The 16,576-nt window shown below is 39.0% G+C and overlaps 1 protein-coding gene across 8 annotated transcripts in view; it reads left to right on the top strand.

Moving 5' to 3' along the window:
* The first annotated feature begins 7,384 nt into the window (after positions 1–7,384).
* The window catches only part of IRAG2 (inositol 1,4,5-triphosphate receptor associated 2), a 109,811-nt gene continuing 100,619 nt past the window's right edge, over positions 7,385–16,576 (top strand). For 2 of the 8 annotated variants that reach the window (XM_044941250.2, XM_044941251.2), the window contains exon 1: positions 8,547–8,826. The gene's annotated coding sequence lies outside the window, so the exon portion shown is untranslated. Of the gene's footprint in view, positions 7,404–8,544; positions 8,827–16,576 lie in introns of those variants that run through there. The other 6 variants (XM_044941249.2, XM_044941248.2, XM_044941247.2 and 3 more) reach the window with 6 other exon arrangements.

Below are 16,576 nucleotides of genomic sequence, written 5' to 3' on the forward strand. Positions count from 1 at the left end.
TTTTGTCAGTTATGTTAATTTTGTCTCCTTTGGTTGGAAGTAAGCTCTATGAGAGCAGGAATTTTGTCTATTCACAATGTATCCTAGCACTAGGATGGGCCTGATACGTACTAAGTACTCAGTATCTGTTGAATGATTAATGAACAGTTGATGAACATGATGAGGGGTTTCCCAGGTGGCACTAGTGGTAAAGAATCTGCCTGTCAATGCAGGAGATGCAAGGACACTGGTTTGATCCCTGGGTTGGGAAGATCCCCTGGAAAAGGAATGGCTATCCACTGCAGTATTCTTGCCTGGAAAATTCCATGTACATAGGAGCCTGGCATGCTACAGTCCATGGGACTGCAAAGAGTTGGGCACAACAGAGCAAGTAAGAAGCAGCAGCAGAACAAGATGAAAATATACAGCCTTATCTGTATATTTTATATACAGCTTTATCTGTATAAAGAGAAGCATATACAGTATTGCTTTTTTAATACATATTGGTGATACCTATTGTTAATTAGGTGATAATTATTGTTAAAAAGCAGTTATTATTTTATTCTCAATATTCCCATATCATCAATAGCAGAATTTGATTCTCAGACAACAGATACAAATCTAGAATTGTGAACTGCTACAAAAAATGTGTAATTTTTAACTTTAGGAAACTCCCACCATGATTTTCAAGAATTATGATATGAATATCATCACTCATGATATATTGAGTACATGAGAGAACTGTAATCACAAAATAAAATATAAAATAGGTTTATTAATGATTTCTAGGTCATTGAATTTCAACTGATTACCAGCAGAGGGTACTACTGATCCATCTTTTTTACATCTATGTATAGAAAATGTTTGCTGAACTATGAGGCAGTTTTTAATGATATAAATAACCTTATCTTATAAAACTGCATTACATGGTAATGATTCAGTCATCAAAAATAGAATAACTTGAGTTTTTTTAATCTATTATTTTCTCTTTTGATTCTTTTATTTAAACTGATGATCTTGTACATACAGTACGAAAAATGTAAAGAAATAATTAAATCTCTACCCCTGTTTCTGAGTACCCAGTTTCTCTCCCAAAGAGTACCATTGTCTCTAGTTTTTTCTGTATCTATGTGTACCTGTGTTTTGCTTTGGTTTCTACTTTACATATGTTTTAAAACGAGAAATAATATAAATAATGTTCTTCACATTAGCGATTTATATTAATAATTTGACCACATAATTTTGGGATTCCATATAAATCCTTGGAGAACCTCTTTACCAGTTGTATTTTATCACAAAGTGTGAATAAACTGTAATTTATATAACCGGTCCTTATTGAAGGATGCAAAAGTTTTTTTGCTGTTTTGTCATTCCAAACAAAACTATAGTAAGTATATTTTGGGAATTTCCTGGTGGTCTAGTGGTTAAGACTCTGTGCTTCCAATGCAGGAGGCATGGGTTCAGTCTCAGGTGAGGCCCCACGTACCTTGTGGAGTGGCTAATTTATACATATCATTTACAAATATAAATGTTTTATATATGTATAATGTTTAATATGGGCTTCCTTCATAGCTTAGTTGGTAAATAATCTGCCTGCAATGCAGAAGACCTGGGTTTGATTCCTGGGTTAGAAAGATCCCCTGGAGAAGGAAATGGCAACCCACTCCAGTGTTCTTGCCTTGAGAATCCCATGGACAGAGGAGCCTGGCAGGCTATAGTCCATGTGGTCCACAAGAGTCGGACACAACTTAGCGACTAAACCAAACCAAAACAAATGTTTAACATATATGTATATATTAAGTGTATGTATTAATGCATAATATATACATATATAATGGAGAAGGCAATGGCACCCCAACTCCAGAACTCTTGCCTGGAAAATCCCATGGATGGAGGAGCCTGGTAGGCTGCAGTCCATGGGGTCGTGAAGAGTCAGACACGACTGAGTGACTTCACTTTCACTTTTCACTTTCATGCACTGGAGAAGGAAATGGCAACCCACTCCAGTGTTCTTGCCTGGAGAATCCCAGGGATGGGGGAGCCTGGTGGGCTGCCATCTATGGGGTCGCACAGAGTCAGACACGACTGAAGTGACTTAACAGCAGCAACACCAGCAGCAGCAGCAAGTGTATCTGTAGGATAACTTTCTGGAAAAACCCAGTAGACATCTGAAAAATAATGAAGGCAGAGTCCTATTTCCATATACACCAAAATAAAGTCTAAATGTATTGAATTCTAAAAATAATAGAAAAGAACATGAGAGAATGATTTATGAGTTTAGAGTCAGGAAGAACTTTCTAACAAAAACTCTGAAGCCATAAAGAGAAGATTGAAACCTGAGTTTAATTTTTTAAAAATATCTGCATGGCAAATATGTCATAAAAGAAAAATAGAAATGACCCATTGTACAAATGAATTTCTAATACATAAAATACAAAGAACTAAATTTCTTCCTATGTAAAGAGCTTTTGTAAGTTGGTAAAATCAAGTCCCTGTTGAAAAACGACCAAAGAATACAAACAAATAGAATATAGAAATGGAAGCACAGATATTAATAGCTTTAAACACATGAAACCATATGCATAAGGAGAGAAATGCAAATTAAAATGAGGAGATGCCATCTTTCACTTATCAGATTGGCAAAGATCAACACATTGTGTTGATGAAGGTGTGGGGAACCAAGTAAGCTCACGGATTGTTGGTGACACGATAAGCTGATACAACCTCTATGGAAACCAACGTGGCAACAGCTATCAGAATTTCCAAAAGAAAAGTTTGTGGAGTGTTTTGGCTTTAGGTGTTTTTTTTTTTTTTAATCAAATCTCTTTCTTTGAATTAGTCATGTGTACTAAACCAGAAGGAAAGGCCACCAGAGTTTAAAAATAAAAACAAAATAATTTAAGGTATTATGCCCTTCATGTAAAGCTGCATAGCAACCATATTGGGCTATGGAAATTACAATGACGATGAAAAGAATCTCTAAGTGTGTATCAGTCAGGATCCCTTAAGAAACAGATGGCACATTTTTTAAAGGGGAGACAGAAAAGAATTTCAATCCTGAAGATGTGGGTAGGATTAAGGGAAATAATGAGGAGTGGGGAGCACCTCATGGTGCTGGCATCCTGGATCTAGGGAACCTATCCTAACAAGGGCTAAGGTAGGGACATTCAGAACCAAGTGAGTACTGTCACTTTAAGAGAGGGTTGCTTGGAACTTCCTGGTGGTCCAGCGGTAAAGAATCTGAGTTCCAATGTAGGGTACACCTGTTTGATCCCTGGTCATCCCTAGCTGGGAGCCAAAATCCCACATGCTGAGGGACCACGAAGCCCACTCAGTCTAGAACCTGTGCACCGTAGCAAGAGAAGCCTTCGGACTGCAACTAGAGAAGCCTGCACCTGCAACTCGAGAATATCCCAGTGCTGCAGTGAAGACTCAGTGCAGCCAAAAGAAAAAAGCGGGGCTGCCTGACAGGTGCCATAGAAAAGCACGGACCACTGTCAGACAGGGCTGGCAGGGTGGGATCCAGGAGAAAAATATCCCAGGCTCTTTCTGCTCATGCCTATTTTATGCAGATGCCTGGTACTAAGTTCAATGGGAAATCAGAGGGCAGTAAAGTCAGACTGATGCCATCCACAGAGGCCAGTCTGCTGGAACACAGAACAAGAACAGGTGGGTCTTGCTTTAATTCAGGAGGGTTAACTTGGGAGGGCAATGGGTGATTGTCGTTCAGCTAATACATATCTTGTAATATCTCCAGGGCCTTCATTTTAACCTGCCTCCAAAAACACATTACCAATTTTTCTTCCAAAGTATTCACTTCCATGTTCCCTTTCTTTTAGAATGGAACCCATAAATCACTAAAATTTCCAATCCCTTTCTTTCTGGGACAGTATCTTTATGAAAATTGGCTTCCTGAAGACACTGCCTTTGCTTAATAAAGCTTAATTAACAGAAACCAATTAAAAGACAATGGCACCTAGAACCTAAGGGCTCTACTATAAGAAAGAGTACATTTAAAAAATAGTGCATTTTACATACAGCAGGTTTTAAAAAGTAAAATGTATTATATGGGGACTTCCCTGGTGGTCTAGTGTTTAAGAATCTCCCTGCCAATACAGGGGACACAGGTTCAATCCCTCATTCGGGAAGATCCCACGTGTCATGGTACAGCTAAGCCCGTAAGCGGACACTACTGAAGCCCTCGGGCCCAGAGCCTGTTCTCTGCAAGAAGAGAAGCCCCACAGTCAGAAGCCTGCACAGGGCACAGTGAAGAGAAGCCCCTGCTTGCTGCAACTAGAGAAAGTCCATGTGCAGCAACAAAGGCTCAGCGCAACCAAAATTAAATAAAGTAATTAATAATAACACTTTAAAAACGTATGTTACATTTGGCCATGCCTCTCATGAAGGAAGATTCCACTATCTGGTTTTCTTTTTTCCTTCCTTCCTTTCTTCCAATAGTACCCCTTTTCCCCTCCAATCTACTTTTGATCAGAATAAATGAGTCCCGTAGATCAACCAGAGATTAACTCCAGAGATCCTGCTACTGGCTAATGTTTAACAACATTAAAGACTGCTTTAAAGGGACTTCCCTGGCAGTCCAGTGGTTAAGGCAGTTAAGACTCTGAGCTTCCACTACAGAGGGCATGGGTTTGATCCCTGGTCAAGGAACTAAGATTTCACATGCTGTGCAGGGAGGCAAAAAAAAAGTATCATTAAAAAAAATTTTTTTAAAAGATTGCATTAAAGAGAAGGAGATGTTATTTAAATGGATTTTTTTTTTTTTGCCTATTTACAAAATATTTAATTTTCTTGAAATGTTATTTTGAAGAGTGGGGATGGCATTTCTTCAGTTCAGTTCAGTCGCTCAGTAGTGTCCGACTCTTTGGGACCCCATGAATCGCAGCACATCGGGCCTCCCTGTCCATCACCAAATCCCGGAGTTCACTCAGACTCACGTCCATTGAGTCAGTGATGCCATCCAGCCATCTCATCCTCTGTCGTCCCCTTCTCCTCCTGCCCCCAATCCCTCCCAGCATCAGGGTCTTTTCCAATGAATCAACTCTTCCCATGAGGTGGCCAAAGTAGTGGAGTTTCAGCTTTAGCATCATTCCTTCCAAAGAAATCCCAGGGCTGATCTCCTTCAGAATGGACTGGTTGGATCTCCTTGCAGTCCAAGGGACTCTCAAGAGTCTTCTCCAACACCACAGTTCAAAAGCATCAATTCTTCGGCGCTCAGCCTTCTTCACAGTCCAACTCTCACATCCATACATGACCACTGGCATTTCTTAGAGGTTCCCTAATTATAGCGAGACAGTTGCTTTCAGGTCTGGCAATATCAGAGGCCCTCTCCGGTCAAACCCACCTTAAAGGGAAATGACTTAGGGAGGAAACAATATGTTTCAGTCCTAACAGTATTTTATTCAAGAGTCAAAGCCCCATCTTGACTTTCTGGGGTAAAGCCTGTATTTTATCCCTTTGTATTCCTTCATGTGTTAACAAAACATGTTTTCAGGGCTGGAGAAAATGTTTGAGCTGTGCTGTCACTTCAGTCCTGTCCGACTCTGCAACACTGTGCATTTTAGCCCGCCAGTCGTCTGTCCATGGGATTCTTCAGGCAAGAATATTGGAGTGGGTCGCCATGCCCTCCAGGGGATCTTCCCAACCCAGGGATCGAACCCATGTCTCTTACATCTCCTGCATTAGCAAGTGAGTTCTCTACCACTAGTGCCACCTGGGAAACCCAGAGATGTTTGGTTATATGCAAATACTGTGCCATTAAAATAAAATTACTTGTTTATTTTTGGCTGCCTTGGGTCTTCATTGCTGTGCACAGGCTTTCTCTGGTTGTAGCTAGCAGGGTCTACTCTGTGGTGGTGTGTGGGCTTCTCATCGCATTGGCTTCTCTTGTTGTAGCGCATAGGCTCTAGGGCACGAGGGCTCCAGCGGTTGCAGTTCAAGGGCTCTGGAGTACAGACTCAGTGGGCTCAGTAGCCGTGGAGCACGGCCTTAGTTGCTCCAAGGCATGTGGGATCTTCCCCAACCAAGGATCAAACCCATGTCCCCTGCATTGGCAGGAGGATTCTTAACCATTGATCACCAGGGAAGTTCCTATGTCATTTTATATAAGAGACTTAAGCATCCACAGATTTGGGTATCCAAGGGAGTCTTGGAACCAATCCCTCATGGATACCAAGAGGCTATTGTATTCTGTTAGAATCAGCCTGAGGCAAACAATAATAAGTGATGGAATAAATAACTGATAAATAATAAATAAGTGATGATATAACACATTCATTCAATTCATTGATGAGCCACTGGAATTTTATTCAGGTTTTCCCTGAATAAGTTCAGGCTGCTCGTTTCATTGCTCTGGGAAATATCATGTATGATACATTCATTTGGAGAAGGAAAAAAGAGTTGAGTTTGCCAGACAGGCGATATAGTCTAGTGGATTCAGAATTTGAATATTATTTCTGGCTCTGCTGCTGTCTTCCTTTATGACTAGGAGGAAAATCTCTGGGTGTTGCTAGTTTCGGTATCTGGGGATTGATAAGAAGATCACAAGCAGGGATGTTATAAGACAGTTTATTTCATGGGAAATTAAACAGAGCAAGTCTAATGAGAGACATGGGTTTATTAGTTATTTCTTTCTAGTGCTATTTTGTGTTTTAAGAGGACATTTAACACCTGAATAAATACACTGAGTTTCAGAAAATGTATCATATGCATATTATTTCATCTAACCCTTGAAATTAACCCAGGAGGTCATTCAGAATACTGATGCAGTTTCACAGAAGAAGAAACTGAAACACAGAAAGTTACTTTGTCACAAAATGAGTGAGCAGGGACATCCCTGGTGGTCCAGTGGTTAAGATTTCACCTTCTATTGTAGGGGGTACAGGCTTAACCCCTGGTGGGGGAAATAAGATACCATATGCCTTGTGGTCAAAAGCACAAAAAGCAGACAAAAAAACCAGAAGCAATATTATAACAAATTCAATAAAGATTTTTAAAAAACAGCAAAAAGCAAAACCCTAATGAGCAGAAAAGCTCATTGGCCCAGGTTATTTGAATCCAGAGCCCTAATTCTTAGCTACGACATTTCTCCCTCTAACCTGGGGACAGAGATAATGAAGACCCACAGGAATAGGAATATATGTAAAAATCTTGATATACCAAAAATAGATTTTCAGAGCACACTATGCAGGGGAGGGGGGAAGGGGGAGAAGAGGGGATGAGCAGGAAATCACTGATGCTAAGGTCTGAGAAGCATGTGATTAGGGCCTGCGAGGCCTGGCTGGAGAAGCCCCGTGAGTAGTAAGCAAAACTGCCAGTTTGAGCAAAAAAGTGTTCCAGGTTTGACGCTTCCAGTTTTATGTTTGGAACCTAGATTTTGGTTTGCTTTTCTGTTTGTTTGTTTTGTGGTGAGTTTGTTTTGTTCTGTTTTTAAGATGCTTGTCACAGCTGAGTATCATTTCCTTGGATGGGAAATGACACTATATGAAGTTTTATTTATTTCTGAATCTGCCTGTATCCTCCCTACCTAAATCTACATTTTTTCACTACTCCACCCCCTCCCACCTTTCTCATGGTTCCATCTGACTGTGTACGTAGTGCTGCTAAAATAACAGGCTCAGTCTCACCCCTAGGCTTCACTCAGTCTCTCCCCACCTCACAGATGTGTCTGTGCCCCTATCTTTGCATAATACTTTATTATTTAAAGCCCAGCATATGTCCCAGCTACTTTATAAAGGCTACTCAACCCACACGGAACACACCCTATCCTGACCTCCCATGAAGCTTAATGTTCCACTCACCTAATTCTTTGCTTAATTTTTGCACTCTGCTCAATTTATATGCTGAGTCTCCCAAACCAGGTCAGATCTCATAAAAGACACGATGATTAATACCACTGATGTCTGAGAAACTATACAGCATTTGGCCAAATAGAAGCATATGAAATTTAACTTAAAAAGTGACTTTTCCTAGTATGAAGATATTAACAATTAAACAATAAGCTTGTTTTTAGCATACATTTTATTATTAAAAGCTTTGAAATAATATTGTCTCTTTTAGACTTTCATGGGCTTCACAAATTTTAAATATTTTGCAATGTCTACTTGATATTTCTGTTACAATTTTAAAATTTTAAATATTTAATAATAACCATGGTATGTACTCAATAACTTGTTTTGTACATTCTTTTCTAAGTGGAGAGATTCATTAAGCCAAGACAGCATAGAGCTGAATAGAAGTGGCAAAGAGAAGGGAAATTGGAATTGTCAATGGGGCTGCAGTTTGATATTTAGTGGTATCCCATTTTAAGTGTTAGTTGCTGGCTTGAAAATTCTTCAAGAAAGTCTTTGACCAGCAGGACAATTCATTTGCAATAAAAGACTTCCTTCCTACTTCATCGATGGAATTAAGGCTATATATACATCGTGATTGTTTTTCCTGTTTTTAGACCTAACCCCATAAACAGAAACAATGGTAACAAAAAAGCTGACTCCCTGATTAGAGAGTATATTCGGATGATCTTTATTTTGTAGTAACACGGGATGATGTGTTAGTGAGCACACCAACATGGCACCCATCCTCTCCCAGTAGTTGACTGCATCCTCCGTCGTACCTTTCCTCACACCCCTACTCCTGTGGGCCTGGCTGAACCCGGGAGGCAGGTGTAGCTGATGAGGGGCTTCCCTGTTCTCCAGCCTTTGACTCTCAGCTCCCTCCTTACCACTCTGAAGACGTTAGCTCCACCCACGTCATCTGGTCCTGAGGGCCTCTCTTTCCATTCCGAGTTTTCAGAAGATGGTTCTTGGATGCTGGTGAAGTGAAAGTAAGGTGGTGAGTTTTCCCCAAACAAATAATTAAACTTTGGCTGATGGTGGCTCTTAGTCATTGAAGGTCAAGAAAATCTTCCTCTGAATGGGGCAAAAGCAACTTCAGCCGTTGCTAAGTTCTAACCTTCCATTCAATGTGTCTGTTGTGAATGAGACAAACCTCCAAAATTGATATAACAGGGTTCAGTGGAGCTCTTTGAAAGTTTGAAACACCTCTAGGAAAAAAAAACCCAAAACACTGAAAGAAATTGGGAGAAAAAGCTGAGTGGCTAAAAGTGATAAAGCTAGTTTCCCTTAAAATGTTGCTTTGGAGATCCCAGAAGTGTTTTTTTGAAGGCTTTGGGATAGGTTAAAGCACTGAATTGTTGTTTCCAGTCTTGGCTATTTGGAATGTGTGTTAGGAGAATGTAATTTTGTGGTTTTGTTGACTGTAAGAATGTAGGAGCACCTGAGTTCTTGGAGTTAAGATTTACCATAGATTTTTCCCCTGGTCTCTGAGAAGAAAATCAGACTTCATATAACAAGAACTGAAACAGAAGAACACAGTTTTCAGAAGCATAATGTGTGACTGTGCTATTTCGGGAATTGTTCCAATATGAGATGTTTATAATAAGCTTGGTATGACCCAGCCAAGGAGCTTAATATAACAAGGTTAACTGAGTGGTGGGAGGAGAAGGTTCCAGCTTGCAATTATTAGTAATGAAAAAGGTTTGCAGATGACAGACTCACTGAGCATTTACTAAATCTGGGACTTGTGGTTTGCAAATCATTTTGATTAACAGCTGCTACCATGTATCTGGAGAGGGCAGGAAAACGTGTTGCTATTTTATCACATTAAATACTAGTCAAAGAGAGACTAAAACAGTGTAATTTGGCAAAAATAAAATTTACTGATTGAGTAGAAATCCATGCTCTGCTCTCCCATTGGGCTGCTAAAGATGAGTTTCCCGGGAACATCTCAGTGAACAGATGTTTCTTCTTATGTGTTGATGAAGAGTTTACTGGCATCTGATTGTTACTAAAGGACTCTTTTGGCAAAAGGAACCCCTTTTTTATCTATCTACATATACATATATACTTATATTTTTTACGTACATTAATTAAGGGCTTTGCATTAATTAAGCCACCAAGTGGGACTCACTTGGGTGAGTCATGAAGGATTTCATAATTAAGTAACAAATGATTCTTAAGCCTACTTGATCTTAAGTTTTGAAGTTCAATGTTCAAGCAATAACTATTAATAAAGGGAGAAAAAATTTAAATGGTTGGTAAAGAAAAGATAATTACATTATCCACATAATCTTTCTTGAGTCAGAGTTTGATTCAGAAGGCTTCCTAAAATTCTTCAAGGATGCTATTTTTTTATCTCTGTATAAATCTTAATGTCTTTCTTTGAGAAGAAATCCAACTGTTTCTTAGTTATTGAAGAATATGGATATTGAAAACACAAATTATGCTCTAATATTATAAGTTCCTATGGAAGAGGAGATATTATCTATATTATACATACATGGTGAATTTATTCTAATCTATTGAAGGCTTCTTTAGGAAGTCCAAACAGATAGGTTAGTGTGGGACTCTGTAGTTATATCACTGATGAAAATAACCTTCCTTTAGATAAGAAACCACGTTTGTTTATAGATGTTGCTATGCATCAGAGGCTTTTAATTATTGCTTTATAGTTTTAGATCAGAGAGATGATTGAAAAGTGTTGAATCAAGACCTTGAATAGGTGCAACAAGGCAATTCAGGCAATAATAATAATGACACTCATTCTAGAAAGGAGGACAATGGGTCATAAGTCAAACAATAGGAGAAATAAATAAAATTAGTAAAATAACTTGTTTGGATAATCTCTAATATTATTTTATATTACCTTTATCTAATGTAAACTCAGAAATATGCTGTAGGAATATATATCTGGATATAGATGTAACTATGTAGATATAGGAAATGTAATATAGATATAGGGAATAGAATAAATGTAAATATATAGATATAGGGAATGGCATCCAGTCCCATCTCTTCATGAAAAATAGATGGGAAATAATGGAAACAGTGACAGAATTTATTATTTTGGGCTCCAAAATCACTGTAGATGGTGACTGTAGCCATGAAATTAAAAGCCGCTTGCTCCTTGGAAGAAAAGCTATGACCAACCTACACAGCATATTAAAAAGCAGAGACATTACTTTGCCAACAAAGGTCCATCTAGTCAAAGCTATGGTTTTTCCAGTAGTCATGTTTGGATGTGAGAGTTAGACTATAAAGAAAGCTGAGCACTGAAGAACTGATGCTTTTGAACTGTGGTATTGGAGAAGACTCTTGAGAGTCTCTTGGACTGAAAGGAGATCAAACCAATCAATCCTAAAGGAAATCAGTCCTGAATATTCATTAGAAGGACTGATGCTGAAGCTGAAGCTCCAATACTTTGGTCATCTGATGCAAAGAACTGTCTCATATGAAAAGACCCTGACACTGGGAAAGATTGAAGGTGGGAGGAGAAAGGGACAACAGAGGATGAGATGGTTGGATGGCATCACCGATGCGATGGACATGAGTTTGAGTAGGCTCTGGGAGATGGTGATAGACAGGGAAGCCTGGCGTGGGCAGTCCATGGGGTCCCAAAAAGTTGGACATGACTGGGCAACTGAACTGAACTGAGGGAGTGGACACGGGATTTTTGAGTCCACTTCTTAATTTTCTGTTCACAACCTTAGATTTAGCAAACAATGTATGTAGCATTATGCATAGCACATGCCACATAATAGATGCTCCAATTTTTCCCTATCCTTAACTCCCAAACTAGAATAACCCCTATTATATTCTCTCACAGCCCTGGCACTTTTCTTTCCTAGTGTGTAATTATTTATTATTCTAGGCTTTAGGGTTGCTAGATTTAGCTAGTTAGAACTGCCAGATGCCCAGAGAAATTTGAGTTTTAGATAAACAACAGATAATATTTCAGTATAAGTTTTTCCTGTGCAACTTTTTGATGCACATGATGTACTTATACTAAAAAAATTAGCCATTGTTTATTGGAAATTCAAATTTTATTTGGCATCCTGGGTCTTTTTTTTTTTTTTTTTGGCTGCATTGGATCTTAGGTGTGGAGCATGAGCTCGAGTAGTGGCATGCAAGCTCACTTGTCCTGTGGCATGTGGGACGTTAGTTCCCCGACCAGGGATCAATCCCTAGTCCCCTGCACTGGAAGGCAAATTCTTGCACCCTGGACCACCAGGAAAGGCCTGGGCATCCTAGATTTAATCTGGCAGTCTTCGTAGCTTCCTTCTTACATGTGCATCTCTCACAGACCAAAAGTTTTAGGAGAGCAGATATTCTGTTTTGCTCATGATCATACCCCCTGGTTCTACTAGGTTTAGCACATTTTTAGGTAGTTAATGGATATTGATTGAATGCCTAAAAGGATGAGTGGTATAGAGTACAATGAAGGTTCAGAGAATTTAAAAATAAAACAAACCAATGGAATTTCTTCAGGTGTACCATCTTTACATAGTATTCAATCAACAAAACAGATAAATAAGGAAATTCTTTGTAAAAGACAGACTCCAAGCACCTGATTCTACAAGTACAATTAACCTTCAGTTTTTAATTTTCATTAGTACTCTTTCAAAGATAGTTATTGAAAGCAAGTCAGACTTGTATTTTTCAGTGTTATGGCAGATTGCAGTGGATCTAAAAGTAAAAAAAAAAAAAAATTTGGACAGGATGGACAGGAGATATTTCCATGCCATATATGGAGAAAGTGGCACAAATTTTGAAATCTTGATCATCACATCTTACTTATTGAACTCCCACAAATGTTCTGCTCTATATTAGAAAAAGCAAAACAAGTTAATCTTGTGAAGCTCTGTTAGCTCATGAAGAGCCGGTGCCTTAAGTGTGCTTTTTCTAAGGTTTGGTTTAATAAACCATGGAGCAGGGCTTGCTTAGGTGAGTCATGGAAGTTTAGGAAACAGATGGTAGGAGGAGAAAAATGCCTCAGAAAAGCAAATAGAAATGTGGTGTCTTATATGCTAGGAACATTCATCTGGACCCATCACAGATGCCCACGAGGGAAGCCTTTCACTGGGGCTTGAACAGCAACCCACACTGAGGTTCACAGATGTTCCCATGGAGATTGATGGGTCTGGGAGTCTGAGGTTCCAGTTCTAGGGCTTCTATTAGCCCCAGGCTCAACCTGTCCCTGATTCACTGGCTGTAGAAGAGAAAAATAGTCACAGTACATTGAGAACACTGACAGATACTTCACTGTTGTTCAGTCGCTTAGTTGTGTCTGACTCTGTGCAACCCCATGGACTTCAGCACACCAGGCTCCTCTGTCCTCCACTTTCCCCCAGAGTTTGCTCAAATCCATGTCCATTGAGTCGGTGATGCTATCTAATCATCTCATCCTCTGCCATCCCCTTCTCCTTTTGCCTTCAGTCTTTGCCAGTATCAGGATCTTTTTCAATGAGTCAGCTCTTCACATCAGGTGGCCTAAGTATTGCAGCTTCAGCATCAGTCCTTCCAATGAATATTCAGGGTTGATTTCCTTTAGGATTGACTGGTTTAATCTCCTTTCAGTTCAAGGGATTCTCAAGAGTCTTCTCCAGCACCACAGTTTGGAAGCATCAATACTTCAGTACTCAGCTTTCTTTATGGTACAAAGCTCACATCCGTACATGACTACTGGAAAAACAATAGCTTTGACTAGATGGACCTTTATTGGCCAAGTGATGTTTCTGCTTTTTAATACGTTGCCTAGGTTTGTCATAGCTTTCCTTCCAAGGAGCAAGCATCTTTTAATTTCATGGCTGCAGTCACCATCCATAGTGATTTTGGAGGCCAAGCAAAGAAAATCACTGCTTCTCACTTTTCCCCCTTCTATTTGCCATGAGGGATGGGACCAGATTCTGTCTTAGTTTTTTGAATGTTGAGTCTTTAAGAAGGTCGTTAATTGACATGGGGAAGTCAGATGGCTCCTGCCGTGTCCCCACCACAGTCAGCTGTAGATTTGGAGTGCCAGGCAGGCTCTCTTCTGTCATTACTATTGCTTCACTTCCAACCTCCTAGCTGAGCAATGAGACGCTCCCATTTGGCCAGGGGAAATTTTCCAGAAAGAGTGGTAGTTACAAGTCTTTGAGCCAACACTCACTATAGCTAGGGAACAAGTCCACAAGCCTTGTGGAGTATCAATGCTGCCAACAGTAATGTATTGAGAATCTAAAAGAGAATCACACCATGACTTTTGTATACAAGAATTAAAAACATTTTTGAGGAGGCAGTGAGTATACACATTTAAAACAGCCCAAGAATAGAAGGCAAAATCTAATTAAATGACAGAATATACAGTACAATTATACATCCTTGGAGAGAACAGAAAGAAAGCTTGAGTCAAGTGCGTATACACTGATTCCAGAATTTCAGTAGGAGAATGTGTTTTAGGCTTGACATTGAAAGATTAGCCTTGAATAGAAGGAGTGGATTGCAGAGTGACAGCATAAAGATTCAAAGATGATTGTTACCTTAAATGGTGAAGGGTTCTGTTGATGGAAACTTCTTTAGGTGGAACTGGTGGCTATTATCTTGAGGTACAATGAACCAGACTGAGATTTGGAGCATCTTCTTCCTAGTCTTTCTAAATGCCCCTTTGTTTATTTTCTGTTAGGGGACTTTTTAAAAAGAATCACAAATAGAAGCTTTTTTAAAAATTTTATTTATTTTAATTGGAGGCTAATTACTTTACAATATTGTAGTGGGTTTTGCCATACATTCACATGAATCAGCCATGGGTGTACATGTGTCCCCCATCCGGAACCCCCCTCCCACTTCCCTCCTCATCCCATCCCTCAGTGTCACCCCAGTGCACGGGCCCTGAGCACCCTGTCTCATGCATCGAACCTGGACTGGTGATCCATTTCACATGTGGTAATATACATGTTTCAATGCTATTCTTTCCAATAATCCCACCCTCACCTTCTCACACAGAGTCCAAAAGTCTGTTCTTTACATCTGTGTCTCTTTCCCTGTCTCGCATACAGGGTCATTGTTACCATCTTTATAAATTCCATATATATGTGTTAATATTACTATATTGGTATCTTTCTTTCTGACTTACTTCACTCTGCATAATAGGCTCCAGTTTTATCCACCTCATTAGAAAATAGACGTTTTTGTTAAGGTTCTAGAAATAATAACTTTCAAACTCTTTGTAACTATTCAACTATTTATAACTATTCAATTTATTGTAACTCTTTGCATAGATTAAATGTTACCAGTTTAGGCACAATTTTGGATTTATTTCCAAGTTCTGTAGTTGCTGTCTTATCAGAAGTTGAGATCATGCTTTTTAAAGGTGCTACCATTAAACAAAATTCTGCTGAAGTCAGACACTCCTTGGCACAGATCTTAGAGATGTGACCATCAGCAAGTTACTTGACCTTTTTGAGCCTTAATTTTATTATCTGTGAAAAGGGGATATTTCTACACATCTGACAGGGCTTGTGTGAAGTTTGGACATTATATATGCAAGATACTTAGAGAGGTATTTATTAAGTTCTCAAAAGATAAGAATCAGAGTAGGTACTCAAATGGGAGCTTTCATATCATCACTATCATCATATTTGATGTATAAGTGAAGAGCAATGTTGTCTACCCTCTCAAGCAAGACTGTATGGGTTCAAATGTGGACTCCAGCACTTATCTAAGCTGACTTTGGGTGTGTCCCTTAATCTCTTTGTGCCTGAAAAGATCATGAGCAGATCATGAGCAATACTTGCCTCACAGAGTTGTTTTAAGATGCGATGAGTTCGCAGCACTGTTTATAATAGCCAGGACATGGAAGCAACCTAGATGTCCATCAGCAGATGAATGGATAAGAAAGCTGTGGTACATATACACAATGGAGTATTACTCAGCCATTAAAAAGAATTCATTTGAATCAGTTCTAATGAGGTGGATGAAACTGGAGCCTATTATACAGAATGAAGTAAGCCAGAAAGAAAAACACCAATACAGTATACTAACGCATATATATGGAATTTAGAAAGATGGTAACAATAACCCTGTGTACGAGACAGCAAAACAGACACTGATGTATAGATCAGTCTTATGGACTATGTGGGAGAGGAAGAGGGTGGGAAGATTTGGGAGAATGGCATTGAAACATGTACAATATCATGTATGAAACGAGTTGCCAGTCCAGGTTCAATGCACGATACTGGATGCTTGGGGCTGGTGCACTGGGACGACCCAGAGGGATGGTATGGGGAGGGAGGAGCGAGGAGGGTTCAGGATGGGGAACACATGTATACCTGTGGCAGATTCATTTCGATATTTGGCAAAACTAATACAATATTGTAAAGTTTAAAAATAAAATAAAATTAAAAAAATGTACATTGAAAAAAAGCAAAAATAAAATAAAATAAAATTTAAAATAAAAAAATTAAAAATTAAAAAAAAAAAGATGTGATGAGTTGATACATACAAAGAACTTAGTACTTTGCCTGGATCATGGGAAATACTTCCTATTTGTTAGCTATTATTTCTAGAAATTTGAGTCCCAGAGTTAAACATGTGGAAATCTGTTTAAAGCAATTGTTTAAATAACAAAGACCTACAGTATAGCACAGGGAACTATATTCAATGTATTGTAATAACCTATAATGGAAAAGAATCTGATAAAGAACATATGATATATTTTAAGTTGCCCAAAAAGTTCATTTGGATTTTTCTGTAAGATGTTACAGAGA

Source organism: Bubalus bubalis, chromosome 4, assembly GCF_019923935.1.
Source record: "Bubalus bubalis isolate 160015118507 breed Murrah chromosome 4, NDDB_SH_1, whole genome shotgun sequence".
NCBI lineage: Eukaryota > Metazoa > Chordata > Mammalia > Artiodactyla > Bovidae > Bubalus > Bubalus bubalis.